Source organism: Diadema antillarum, unplaced genomic scaffold (assembly GCF_040938485.1).
Source record: "Diadema antillarum isolate AM-2024a unplaced genomic scaffold, OU_Dant_1.0 seq00001121_RagTag, whole genome shotgun sequence".
In the NCBI taxonomy this organism is placed as follows: Eukaryota; Metazoa; Echinodermata; class Echinoidea; order Diadematoida; family Diadematidae; genus Diadema; species Diadema antillarum.
Genome location: NW_027271935.1, coordinates 851,417 through 865,000, shown reverse-complemented (window position 1 = coordinate 865,000; position 13,584 = coordinate 851,417).

Genomic DNA, 13,584 nt, shown 5'->3' with positions numbered 1-13,584 from the left:
ACAATCATTTCTTTTGATTGTAGAAGAAAAGAAAAAGAAAATATACTTGAAACAAATGTACAAGGTCATATCGTGTGAAAATGTCACTAGTAAGTATAAGAAATATGATGGGGCCTACATAAAAGCTTTAAAGCTTGTAAAACTGTAGGTTCCCGAGTTCATAGGCATATAATTTTACACGGAGAACGGATATGTTTGTCTTGACCAACTAAAATTACACAAGTACAAAAAATCGATGAGTAATAAACTAATGAACCACATAGATATCGTACAAACCAGATTGCATACAAATCTCGCAGTGTTTGAATAACAAAAATGCTATATTATTAATAGATGTATCGGTACCATGAAATAACTTGAATGACTTGGTGCTGCGGACAAGGACAAAAGACTGGGAGCATAAAAGGGTTGCTAAAAGCTTGGTAGTGTGTATCCACTAAGTAATAACTGTTTTAATTTGCGTTTGAAGGTGAATAAAGATAAGGAAGAAGTGATATCTAGAGGGAGATCATTCCAATATCTGGGTCCAGTAAATATAATTGTTTTCTTTGCAAAAATAGTGCGAGTACGGGGAAGGTGATATAGGCGTCACTCTGGCGAGTGGGATAACAGTGAATAGAACGATTCCTTTTGAACATGTGGATAAAAACAGATGGTAATTCATTAGTTGTTAGTTTGTACATGAAAATTCCGAGATTGTAATAAAATAGGTCTGGAATTTTCAGAATTCTGTTTTGATGGAAAAAACAATTGGTATGGGCAAAATATCCGGCGTGGTTTATGATTCTTATTGCACGCTTTTGAATACGGAGAAGGGAATCTAGTAATGAGTGAATTTCCCCACGCCAAAATTCCATAATTAAAGTGTGGAGATATTAAACAAGAATATATACTCTGCAAAATATGAACAGGAAAGAAATGTTTGAGTAACAACAAAAGTAAATACTATCATTCATTGAAACCTCCCTGATTTGTTCAAAGCAGCCTCTCATTACAGGACCTGCGTTATGCTATCATTATTCCTATCAGACTGATGAGCAAGCAGACCTTTTCTTGATATTAACCACACTGGAGGAATTACAAAAAAAAAAATGCTATAGATTGCTATAATTTCGAGTCAAAATGTTATGTGCCTGTAAGAAAATGACAATTCTTCTTCTCGAGTCACTACACAAGTCCTGTCCAGTGCAGAGCGCAGGATCTGGCTTTGGTGTTGAAAGTCTCCAGGTCATTGACAGTGCATGGCTCTGGTAGGAGGGGGCAGACCAAAAGATGTTGCATTGTCTGATCCTGCCCGCAGTCGCAAGCAGTTTCTCCATCCCTGTTGTAGCCCCATTTCTGCATGAGGACTTTGCATCGTCCTGTTCCTGTCCGTAGGCGATTCAGGCATGACCAGGTGGGCCATGCCTCACTTGAACCCGGAGGGAGTGATTCACTTGGTTCATAGGAGAGCTGATGCGTCACAGACTGGAGGTGGTTGGACCATAGGGTAATCCTTCGACCGTGGGCGGTGCCATCAAGGGATTCGGTTGAATGGAGAAAACTGCGTCTGGATTTGAGTCTCTTTTTAGCAGGTTCACGATTGTAGAGTGGGTGGCGAGGGTTAACTTCTTGCTTGGTTTTCTCCATCTGTGCTGAGACCTCTCGCCTGATGTGTGGTGGGGCAATACCACACAGTAAGTAAAGGTCATCTACTCTTGTTGGTCGCAGACATCCAGAGATAGCTCTGCAAGCTGCATTCAGGACTGGGTCGATCTTTGCAGCATGGGATGACCTACACCAGACAGGGGCTGCATACTCGGCAGTGGAGAAGCATAGAGCAAGAGCTGTGGTGCGGATAGTTTTGGCATCTGTTCCCCATCTTGTATTAGCAAGCTTCTTCAATATGCTGTTCCTTGCTCCAGCTTTCGCCTTTGTCTTGGCAATGTGCTCCTTGTAAGTAAGGGAACGATCCAGTGTGAAACCTAGATAGATCGGCTTATTGGTGTGTTTAAGCCATTTTCCATACCATCTGACCCTCAGTTGTCGGTTAGCATCTCTGTTCTTAAGGTGGAAGACGCTAAGTTGAGTCTTCTCCGGGTTTGCACGTAGGTGATTTGCGGCATAGTAAGGAGTTAGACCTGCCAGAGCATCACTGAGTGCTTTTTCCACCTCTTCAAAGGATTGCTTCTGTGAGGCAATGCAGAGATCATCAGCATACAGGTAGCTCCTTGTACTTGGATGGATTGGTTGGTCATTCGTGTAGATGTTGAAAGGAAGCGGGGCAAGGACGCTTCCTTGCGGGAGACCGTTTTTCTGTCTCCGCCATCTGCTGCGGGTACCATTCAGATTCACATAGAACCGCCGGTTTGAAAGCAGGTTCTGGATCAATTGTGTCAGCTTGACATCCTTGGTCATCTCAAAGACTTTCCTTGTAAGAATCCTATGGTTCACTGTATCGTAGGCCGCAGAGAGGTCAACAAAAGCTGCTCCAGTTATCAGCCCTTCCTCAAACCCATCTTCGATGTACTGTGTGAGATTCAACAGTTGGCCAGTACAGGACTTTCCTGGCCTGAAGCCTGCCTGCTCGGGAATGAGGAGCTCATCTACAAAGGGGGCGATACGGTTGAGTAGGAACCTTTCAAAGAGCTTGTACGTGTGGCAGAGCAGGGAGATAGGTCTGTAACTCTTTGAGCTGGCTGGGTCTTTGCCTGGTTTGAGTAAGGCGACTACTCTGGACTTCCTCCATAGCTTTGGCAAGGTGTTGTCACTCAGACATTTGTTCAGCATGTCAAGCAGCCACTGGAGTGCAACAGGTCCAAGATGTTTGATCTGCTCACAGAGGATATCATCTAATCCAGCTGCCTTATTACTCTTCATTGCTTTGGTAGCACCACACAGATCATTCATGGTGAAAGGTCTTGTGAAGTCAGATGGCCCTTGGGAAGCTGTCTCAGCATTTTGGGGGAGCTTGGCTCTTCTTGGGTGGTGGTTAGGGTTACCCTGGCTGTTCACAAGGAGTTGGTGGGCGACTTGGTCAGCAGTAACTTGAGGCCTTGGTTGGGATTTCGTAAAGTCGTTCCCAAGGATGCGAATCGTTTTCCAAGCTTTCCTGCTGCTGTGGGTCATATCTGTTGATTCAATGAATTCCTGCCACTTCCTCCGTCTGCTATCCATAATGGCAGTGGTCAAGTTTTCCCCACATTCAAGTGTGTCAGCACTGAAGGGGTCATTCTCAAAGTGCCTGACGTATTCGTTGTACAGCACCTTGGAGTCATCTGTCAAGCCTGGTGTATAGCTTGTACGGCATCCTCGTGGGATATTTTTCCATGATGATTTCTTGATCAACTCTACAAAGGTATCGTAGTGGGTAGGAAGGGCAGGCAGGTCCTGAAGATATGAATCCAGGTCTACGGCAAACTGTTCCCAGTTTGCTTTCCTCAGGTTGAAACGTCTGCGAAGGGGAACTGTGCGGGGAGTGATAGCTGCATTCACCTTCAGCCCGATTGGTCGATGTTGGGTATATGTGGGATAGGATCAAGCACAACCTTCTCACACTGTTGAGCGATGTTGTTTGATACAAACACCAGATCAGGGTTGTAGCCACGTCTCCATCTACAGCTGTTGAAGGAGGAGGGAAGTTTTGCATCATGAATAAGTGACAACAGAAAGTCTGAGTTGGAGGTTTATAGATGGAGCTTACAGAAATCCCCATAAGCCCAATGGTTAGGACTTCAATGTTGTCCGTGTCTGACATAGAAAACTTATCCACAATCAGGCCATTGCGTGCGAAAATTGCGCTGCCATACTGGTCATGTGGTATTTCCGCTATGAGGGTCATGCCATCGATGCGTGGACGAATACGTGAAGACCCACGATGTGTCTCCTGCAGACAAAGAATGTCACAATTGTTCTTTATACACAGGTTAGCCAGAAGATCCTGCTTGGTGCCTGTGAGACCTTCAATGTTGGATGAGATGATGCTCAGGGCCGGTCCTGATAAGGACCCATGTTTATGACGCTGGCGCTCATCAACAGATTGGTCGTTGGTAGCCATTGTAATGAACTAGTAGTTGTGTAGTGTGGTAGAAGGATTCGCAGGAGAAATTCCTGACAGGGACCGCGACGTGAACGCTCCTTCTTTGGCCCCCAGAAAATGACAATGAAACACCGGTGTTTTCCGGTGTTTTAGAAAATGACAATGAAACACCGGTTACAGTCTGCTTCTATATAACTCATGAATGTTTAGTTATTCTCGGAATACGCGGAAGTGTCATGCCCAGAGGAAGGCTGGAAGTATATGAGAAGCGCGGTTATAATGACGAATATACATCCTGGACTTTTACGACGAACTTGACGTTTTATAACACTATTTACAATCGGGGGAAATCTCTTATCTAGTGTGACCGTAATGATACTATATTGGTATGAACATCTGATATAGATGAAAAATGCTAAAATATCTATACATGACTTCACACAATGAAACAAACTAACAAACAAACAAATATACAAGAATCCGCATGTAAATATAGTAAAAGGGTGGGGTGCAATATCATCCATTGTTTCCGTCGTATTACAAATGTTCCGTGAGTCGTTTGACGGGATGGCATATCGTTGTATGCGTGTATGAAGAAATTAATGTTCACATAAATTCAACATCCGATTCCGTTATTCCATGACCGAAAATTCCAAATGTATAATATATGAAGTGTTTGAACGCAAAAAACAGAATGATAAACACGTTTTTCATTTTTTAAGAATGGTCACCGTCAAATAGGGGAAACCACATTCTTTTGGATCATACTGCACTCGTTACTTAACAAGAAACATTTTTGAAGAAGTTATTACATTTACGGCATACATTTCAATCGTTTTCTCTGAACATCAGCCCGATTAAGCTCAAATTTCTTATTAAATTGCTAAAAATTTATTTATTTACTTATGCGTATATATATATATATATATATATACATATATGTATATATACATACATATATATATAATGAAGAAATAAACTGGCAATGCATTTTTTTGGGGGGGGGGCCAATAAAGAATGAGTTTATTAGACTCAAATTTTCAGCGGCCTCCGCACTCTTCAGGAGTTTTGACAATGACAATCCTGAAGAAGGCGGAGGCCGCTGAAAATTTGAGTGGAATAAATTCATTCTTTATTGGCAAAAAAATGAATTTTTTTCTTCATTTCTTCTTGGAGCCAATACGTGAATTCTCAACATATATATATATATATATATATATATATATATATATATGTACTTGTGTATATGATATAGTTACATTAAGTTTATAAACAAAATATATCTTCGAAGATGTGTTGGCTGGTATCAACTATTAATTGTGCTATATTTTACGTAATACGCACAACCATCGTCTTCCTTCATTCGTTCCCGAAATTATTATTATTCGGCTCATTTCCGAAACAACGAATCCATCATGATGACTGCTATAACCATCCTGTCTTCCGTATTCATTGCAGTTTGGATGTGTCTTCAACCCTTTTATTCCACGATTGTGACTATAGTGTCATTTGCGTCTTTGTAAGGTTTTATCTATTCATTTTATTCATTCTAATTCTTCTTCTTCTTTTTGCCTTACCATTTCCACGCATGTCTTTTGCGCGTGTCCTCTATTTGCCCTTTGCATGTCTCCGTGATTATAATTTTTCAGACTATTACTGAGCGCACTGCAAAAATATATCTGCGCTAGACACTCCCTGTCATTGGTTTTCTTTCTTTTCTTTTCTTTTTAGGTTGTTGTTGTTGTTGTTGCTTTATTTGATTGGTCTTTGGACATCTTCTGTCCTTGATATTATGTAGAGCAGAAGATCCTGTTTACCCCCAGATGGACAATTTGCAAGTATAATAGCAAATGTGTTCGCAGAAAGAGAGAGAAAGAGAAAGATAGAATAAAGAGAGAGATTATTATGTGGAAATTTATGTCATATGTTTATATATATATATATATATATATATATATATATATATATATATATATTTCCGTTATACCTCTCTCGCTTTCTTTAATTACCTTTCTCCGGACAGGCGAACGCGTCCAACTATACACCCATGTCCATTCTGTTCTCTTTCCTCTCCCAGCATGCCCAGTCGCTAGGTCGTGAGTTGCTATACCGCCAGCCAACACCGTCTGCTCATATATGCGCTCTTCGCCAGCATCAGACGAGGAGCATCAAACTTGGTAATCTCGCCATATGCTCGAGACCGAGAGGAGGGACGAATTTGCAAAAAAAAAAAGGAGAACGATGCTGATGAGGTACGGAAGACGACGTTTCCATGGCAACGCAGGACAGTGCGATCTCGCGTTGCCCGGCAACAGAATTCCCGAGAAAGTGTGACTCGCTTAGTCTGTGAAAGCAGACCACTGCTTCACAAAGAGGTTTATCATTATTTAATGTGTCACTGGATTTTCCGGTATCACATTTCTTTTTCCCATGTTATACAATCTGAGGCACAAAAGATGGAGGTCTATGCTTCATAATAGTGTTATATGAATTGCAGATTTGTTCTATATGCCCATCTCGTGTAGGAGCCTATACTTGCAATTCGTCTTTTAACACGCTCGAGGTTTAGGATGCGGAGAACCCTTGAAGATTAAAGGTCTTGTTTACCTTTGGGTACAGTGATTTTAAAAATGTTCAAGACATCACATTTGGTGCATATGCGTAGGTCTGTTGTATCACAAAACATCCTACCATTTAAAACTTTCGCAATAAAACCTAAAATATAAGGAGATACTGTATTTTTCTAAATAAACCATAACTGTAGACGATTTAGTCTGGAAACATTTTTATCATTGTTCATATTTTGTGTTAACAATACTTAACATTGATTCTATGGATTCAATTGTTTACAGTGGTTGTTTCTATCCCTAACCCACATTTTAGAACTATTTTAAAGCAATAACGCTGGGTTTTTGTTTCATCTGCAAATGGTAAATTATGCCTTCAATTAGAGTTATTGTACATGTTGAAATCGGGGATGAGAGATTAGGGTTTGGTGAAATAAAAACAAGAGAAAATAGACGATTGGAGGCACAATTAGGCATACAATTATTCTCTGGGACATTGCAATAATGTCTCGTCGATCAATAGAAACATTGTGCTGATTGATGATGGTAACAATCAAAGGTCTTTACCTGAAGGAAAGAACGCTTCTAAATAGATCCCATTTACTGTGTATGACACTTTATTTATTTATTTATAGGTTTTCCCGTTCCCGGCCAATTTCGCACTCTTGTCAGTCCATTTGATAAAAGGTTCATTTAATTTAGCGAAAATCCTCGTCACTGCACATTCTGTCATTCAAAATTGCAAGTTGGTCGTTCAATTTAGCATTTTGATCAATGAAGTATATGCACATGTGCCTTTCGAATTCGTAAAACGGGCATTCAAATTGGCACGTGCTCTTCAGTCATTCAAATTCGCCAGCACTGTCCGAAAGGGGTATTTCAGTCATTCAATTTCGCGTATGGGCAGTCAAATTCCAAACATGTTCATTCGAATTAACGTCATGTCATTTCTTTTATGAAAAGGTGATAACATTTAAACGCGTATTTCTATGTGACTTTTTGTTTCATCCGCACACTGTTAAGCAGTAAAAGTATCATATTTTTTACTCTATATAACTAGAGTTTGTTGTTCTGTAACGGCGCCTTTTCTTTCATACATGACATTTTAGGCCTATACATGTACCAATACTACAGATTAACTTCATCTTCTTACAGTCAAGACAGCACAAGTTAGATACAGACGTATTTCTCAAGAAGACAGAAAAAGAATTATAGGAACATTATTTTGATGATCATAACCTTGACTTCCTAGAACTGGCCGACACACTCAACATAAACAAAAGCGCTCAACGGCCAGATAAGATCTTTGGACTGGAAGACTCACTAAGCACATTGAAGAAAAAAAAAACAACTGCTGCCAAAATCTCTAAAATGAGTACGAAAACATGAAATGTAACTACGTTGAAAAAAAAAATAAAGAAAGAACCAAAGCATAAACATGCGTGCTAAATTGACTGGGTGTCCAAAAATGAATTTGAATGAACGAGTGTAGCATGTCCGTGATCACGTGACTATATCATTATAAATTGAATGAACGAATAACGAAATGGTGCTTTTTTTGCGAATTTCAATTGAAAAAGTGTTAATTAGAATGAGGCTAAAGGTAATTTGAATGCTCCAAAATGAATTTGAATGAAGAGATCATAAAATTGAACTCCCGAACATGTCATCTCCGCTAAATTTTGCTAAATTGAATGCAACAATTAGGAATTGGACTGAAAAAAGTGCAAAATTGGCCACGAAAACCTATATCTATTTATTCATTCATTTATTTCATTTATCTATTTATTTGTTTATGGTTTAATTTCTCGTGGTGTTCTCAAATCTCAAAATATATTTCATCCTTGTATTGAACATTCCAATCAAACAAAAGAAACATATTATATTACAGAAATAGAGAAGAAATGCATTATACACATTTTGTTGGTGTGCTCTTTTTTGTGTGTGTTTATAATCGTATTCTATGAGAGCCGAATTTCCTGCAAAGTCAAATGAAGTCATTTTGGCTTATGGTTAAATATTTGGCTTGAAAAGGAGATAGTAAGAGACAGGGAGGAAGAACGAAAGAAGGAGAGATAGACAGCGACAGAGAGAGAGAGAGAGAGAGAGAGATTTTTTTACGCGCCAAATTGCTCCCTGTTCGAGTTAACAGACATCGTTATCGCTGGCATTAATGTTTATCCGATTGCTAGAGACTACCATTAAAGGAGTACACAACTTTCGTCTCCAGCGGGCATTGAGAAATTCATCTGATGTTATCCGCCCTGCGCGAACATATCCACCGGGGGCGGGGAATAATTTCACCTTTACCATACTTTTTATCTTCGTCTCATAAAGCATACATAATTTCAGTAGTTACGCAGGCTCATAGAATAGATGAGGATTATGATTATACACCGTATTAGTAAACAAACGAATCAATATTATTATCAAATGAAATAATTGATGAATAAATAAATAGATGTTCAAGTCATTAGATAAAAGATTGTATAATTTGCAAACCAAAAGGGAATTAAATTTTCTCTCCTTCCGGCGGATCATATCTATAATTAGTGTGTGTGTGTGTGTGTGTGTGTGTGTGTGTGTTTGTGTGTGTTTTTGTGTGTCGTGCACTATGTGTGCACGCCTGTCTACGCTATCTATGTGTTTGTGAATGTGCACAGACGCTTGTACAGATAAGTAGAAGTATAATGGTTAATACTCATGATAATCATATTATGATGACATACATTTCTGTTTTGTTTTTGTTTTGTTGTTTTTTTTTTCATTCGCTATTGTCTGGAAGGGATATGAAAGTTATACCGTCTTTTGGTGTAACTTGAATTTAAGTGTAGTAAAGTTGAATATGCTATCAGTGAAGATACTGATAATAATTAATTAATAACGATTTCCACATACTCATATCCGTATATGAATCATTATTTAAGTTATTGAAATGATAATAATGATAATAATGATAATAATAATAAAAATAATAATGATAATAATAATAATGATAATGATAATAACAATACTAATGATAATAAAAATAGTAATAATAAATGATAATAATAATGATAACAGAATGATAACAATGGTAGTCAGTATGAATGATATTATTATTACCATTGTTATAATAATTATCATGATGATGATGATGATGATTATCATTATTGTTGTTCACTTTCCATCTGTGAAAGATGGCTGGATAGCCCATATTCAGCTACACTAAGCTGGTCTTCCATGGGGTCCAGTTGGATGTGGGGTGGGACCACTTCACCGGGTTAGACACCCTGCTCTTGGCGATGAATGAATGAATCAGGAGGTCGTAGGTTCAAATCCTGCTCGAGTATGTGTACGCCCATGATTTTTTATCATGGCTACTACTAAGACACTGATCAATTCAGTGCTTATTTACGTCGATGTAGGGCAATTTGTCAATCAGTTGCAAAGAAGTTATGTTATTGTGAAAGAACCAAGGCAGCTCTCTCAAATTTCCTTGACGAAATGACGGCATCTGATATTGCACACAAACATCCAAAGTGACAGCCTGTACTACTACTATGTGGTTTATCTGTAATTAATTTCCTCCTTAGCCATAAAGTTCCCTTCACGTCACTAACTTCCTAGTCTAAAACGTAATTGTCATACATTACGACGTTTCCTATAATCAAGTGGTCGTTTATCAGGATTGCAGTTAACATTCAGGCTATGTTTTTTTTCCCCTCAAATTAATGTAGAATGTTCTCGTGAGCAAACGGAGTGAAAAACCCATGTTCGGTATAGTTTCAAATTCGAATAGCATTTGAGTATCAAAAGTTCAAAACCTATTTCTTTCAGGTCTCTTGAATAGACATGAAGACCTGTAGAATTACCGAATAAAATTACTGATGATAGTTCATCATTCTTGCCTTATATAGATTCACATTTATCTCATTCACCCACAGTCGCGAAGATGATTTGTTTCTTCATCTTGTAATCATAAATGACTTCATTTCTGCGCATTCAGTAAATAATGAAGTAAATATATTTCACAACATTTTACAACATGAAGCTTACTGTAGAAGGAGGCAATGTTGTGAGGTTCAGAAATGACAAACTATATATAGATATAGACTTAAGTTGATCTTGCATAATGAGGAAACAGATATTAGGTGATAACAGCTATAGAAGTGCAGATGGCCGCCATATTAAACATGGCTTGAAGAAATGGCCGAGCCTTGTTTGACACACAATGACATACAAGATTGTTATGTATTGTTATGTTACACCGAAGTTACGGAAGATTGTTTTAATGTTACTTAACAGTCATCTAAGGATTAAGATTGTTCAATGTTGTCATTTCATAATCATGCGGAAGTATCAATAGGGTGTTAGGATGGTAACATCAGTTCGTTATTTCGAAGGTTCGTTAATCCTAAAACAAAATAATGTTCGAAATTCCCAAGGTTTGTTATTACAGTAGGCACCTTCTTTTCATATCCAGATTAACGAACCTTCCGAATAACGGACAAATCGACCGCGTTGGCGTAGTGGTCAAACTCTATGTAGTCCCCGCATATCACTACAGGCCAATCTGCACGTACGCCCGCGGATAGCATGAAAACCATGGGAAAGAGAATCCCCCAAAGTGAGAACGAAATCTGACAAACATGATAAAACGTGATAGCCGTTTGAATAAAGATGAGTCACCTGACAAGGTGTCCAATAGTGTCGTTTTCTGTGGATTCTGACTTTGCTTGCTGTGACACTTTTTCATACCCCATAGATATATATAAATATATATATATATATATATATATATATATATATATATATGTATATATATATATATATATATATATATATATACATATATATATATGTATATATATATATATATATATGTATATATATATATATATATATATATACCAACAACGAGAGGATTATTACCGTATAAAGATATGATGGCATGAAATGTTTTATTACATAGTATAGACTGGTGACTCTGTTCCCTTAATTATTGTCACCTCTATTTAAGGACGTTCCTCAGTTGAGTTTGTGCGCATCCTAGCTGCGCAGGTGTCAGTGACGTAACAAAGAACGTAGAGGCGCACGCACGAGTGATAAGCTAGCTGAGCTGAGCAGCTGCTAGTAGATCGAGCTAGAGTGTGGTATGTGTACGTACGGATACCCGACAGCTCCCCACCGCGGCCGCGCCGGGCAGCCGCGCTGGGCGACCTCGCTCGGCTCGCGTGCCGACTGTACGCGTTACAATCTGTACATACCACGCAAATTTCAGCGGTCCGAGCCGCATATGGTCATTGTAGCACAACACTGATTGACGGAATCGCGAAGCTTGGAAGTGGAACAGAGCTGTTACCATTTTCAATCCATAGATCTGTTTTGTGACATGAAGTTCATTATCCGGTCATCAACATGGTTAAGTCGGGTGCTTAGTAAGGTACCAAGGGCCTTTATAGGCCCAAGTCGGGGTCTAAGGCTCACTAGTCTATTGGACTAGGTGTTAAAACAACAACAACAACAACAACAACAACAACAAGAACAACAACAACAACAAAACAAGCATATGACACATGCACATTTCATCTTTAGGTCTAGCAGCTAAAACAATCTGAGTGTCTCTGTTAAAATCTAAATTAGATCTAAACTTGTCATTACCAGTAATACAAAATATTGGTTTTTTAGGTGATACGCTATCAGCGTATCACCTATTGTGATTGTCAAAATCTCTCTTTATTTTTTTTTATTCTTCTTTCTTTCTGGACAATTTTGTGTCGTCAATATCTCAACAATGACATTACGGAATGACATGAAATTTTCAGTCAACATGTCTCATAACAATATCTAGCCACAATAAGGTTTTCATGACAGTAACATATCTATGACGTCATCTAGGCGCCATTTTGTGATTTTCGGACCTTGTCACATGATCGATCATAACTTCATAACTAGATGTCATTTCTGCATCATTTTCGGTGGACATAAAGTTCAGGTCACGCTCTATCTTACTTTTTAACGCTAGTTACCCAGGTCTTCATTACGCGCGCCTACGCGCGCGTCAAAATTTTAAAAGGCTCAAAACGACTTCCCAATGGGAAATCTCGAAGTTTCAGACAATTTTAAGCGTTTCAAACATTTTCTCGCGTGCGCGTCCGTCCGCGCAATTTCACGCGCAGAGGGCGTAACCAACATGAAAATGCAATTTTTTTGACTGATTTGGATTCCTGATACTTTGAGTAACAATATCCACTGATTTCCGATCGATGTTGACCTATAACAAAGGAATGCACTGGCGTCAAAGTTGAAATTCCGCGCGCGCGTCTTTCTGCAAATATAGTGAAAAAACATGTCTTTGTTTATTTCGCCATAGCTCTTTAAATCGTCCGTTGACCCGATATTTCTATTGCATATTACAAAAGCATATGAATTGTAAATAACATTCCTAGTATCAATATTGCCAGGAAAACGCGATGAAGTGATCATATCGTCATTTTGAATAAAAAAAGTGGAATTGATTTTTTTGAGGTACTGTTTCTGACATTCATTTGCTCGTATCTCTGTTGTTTAAGCTCAATATTATCCCAAATTCACATATGTTGTCCTTTAAACATTTGCCTTTCAAGTCCATGTCATGGTTTTGAAATTTGATGACGTCATCATACTTTAAATTGTGATTAAAAGTAAAGATGCAAAATCGGACAAGTTTACGTGTTATGTCTATGGGAGGTGATTTTTTTTAAAAGCATGCATTGACTTAACAACGTTTAAGCACCTTTATCTCAGCTGATTTTGCTTCATTTCCTCTGAAACTTTAGTATGTTGTAGCTGAGACAATAAGCTGCAGTAATCATGCATTTTATTCTTTGAAATCTCCTCATCAGATTGACAATTTTGCAGTTTAAAACTGAAAATGAAAATGGAATGTGGACAAAACGATTCCTCATGTATCTTTCATATACATAAGTTTACGTTCCCCATATTTTCTCGTCGAGACGTATGGCCGAGTGGTTAAAG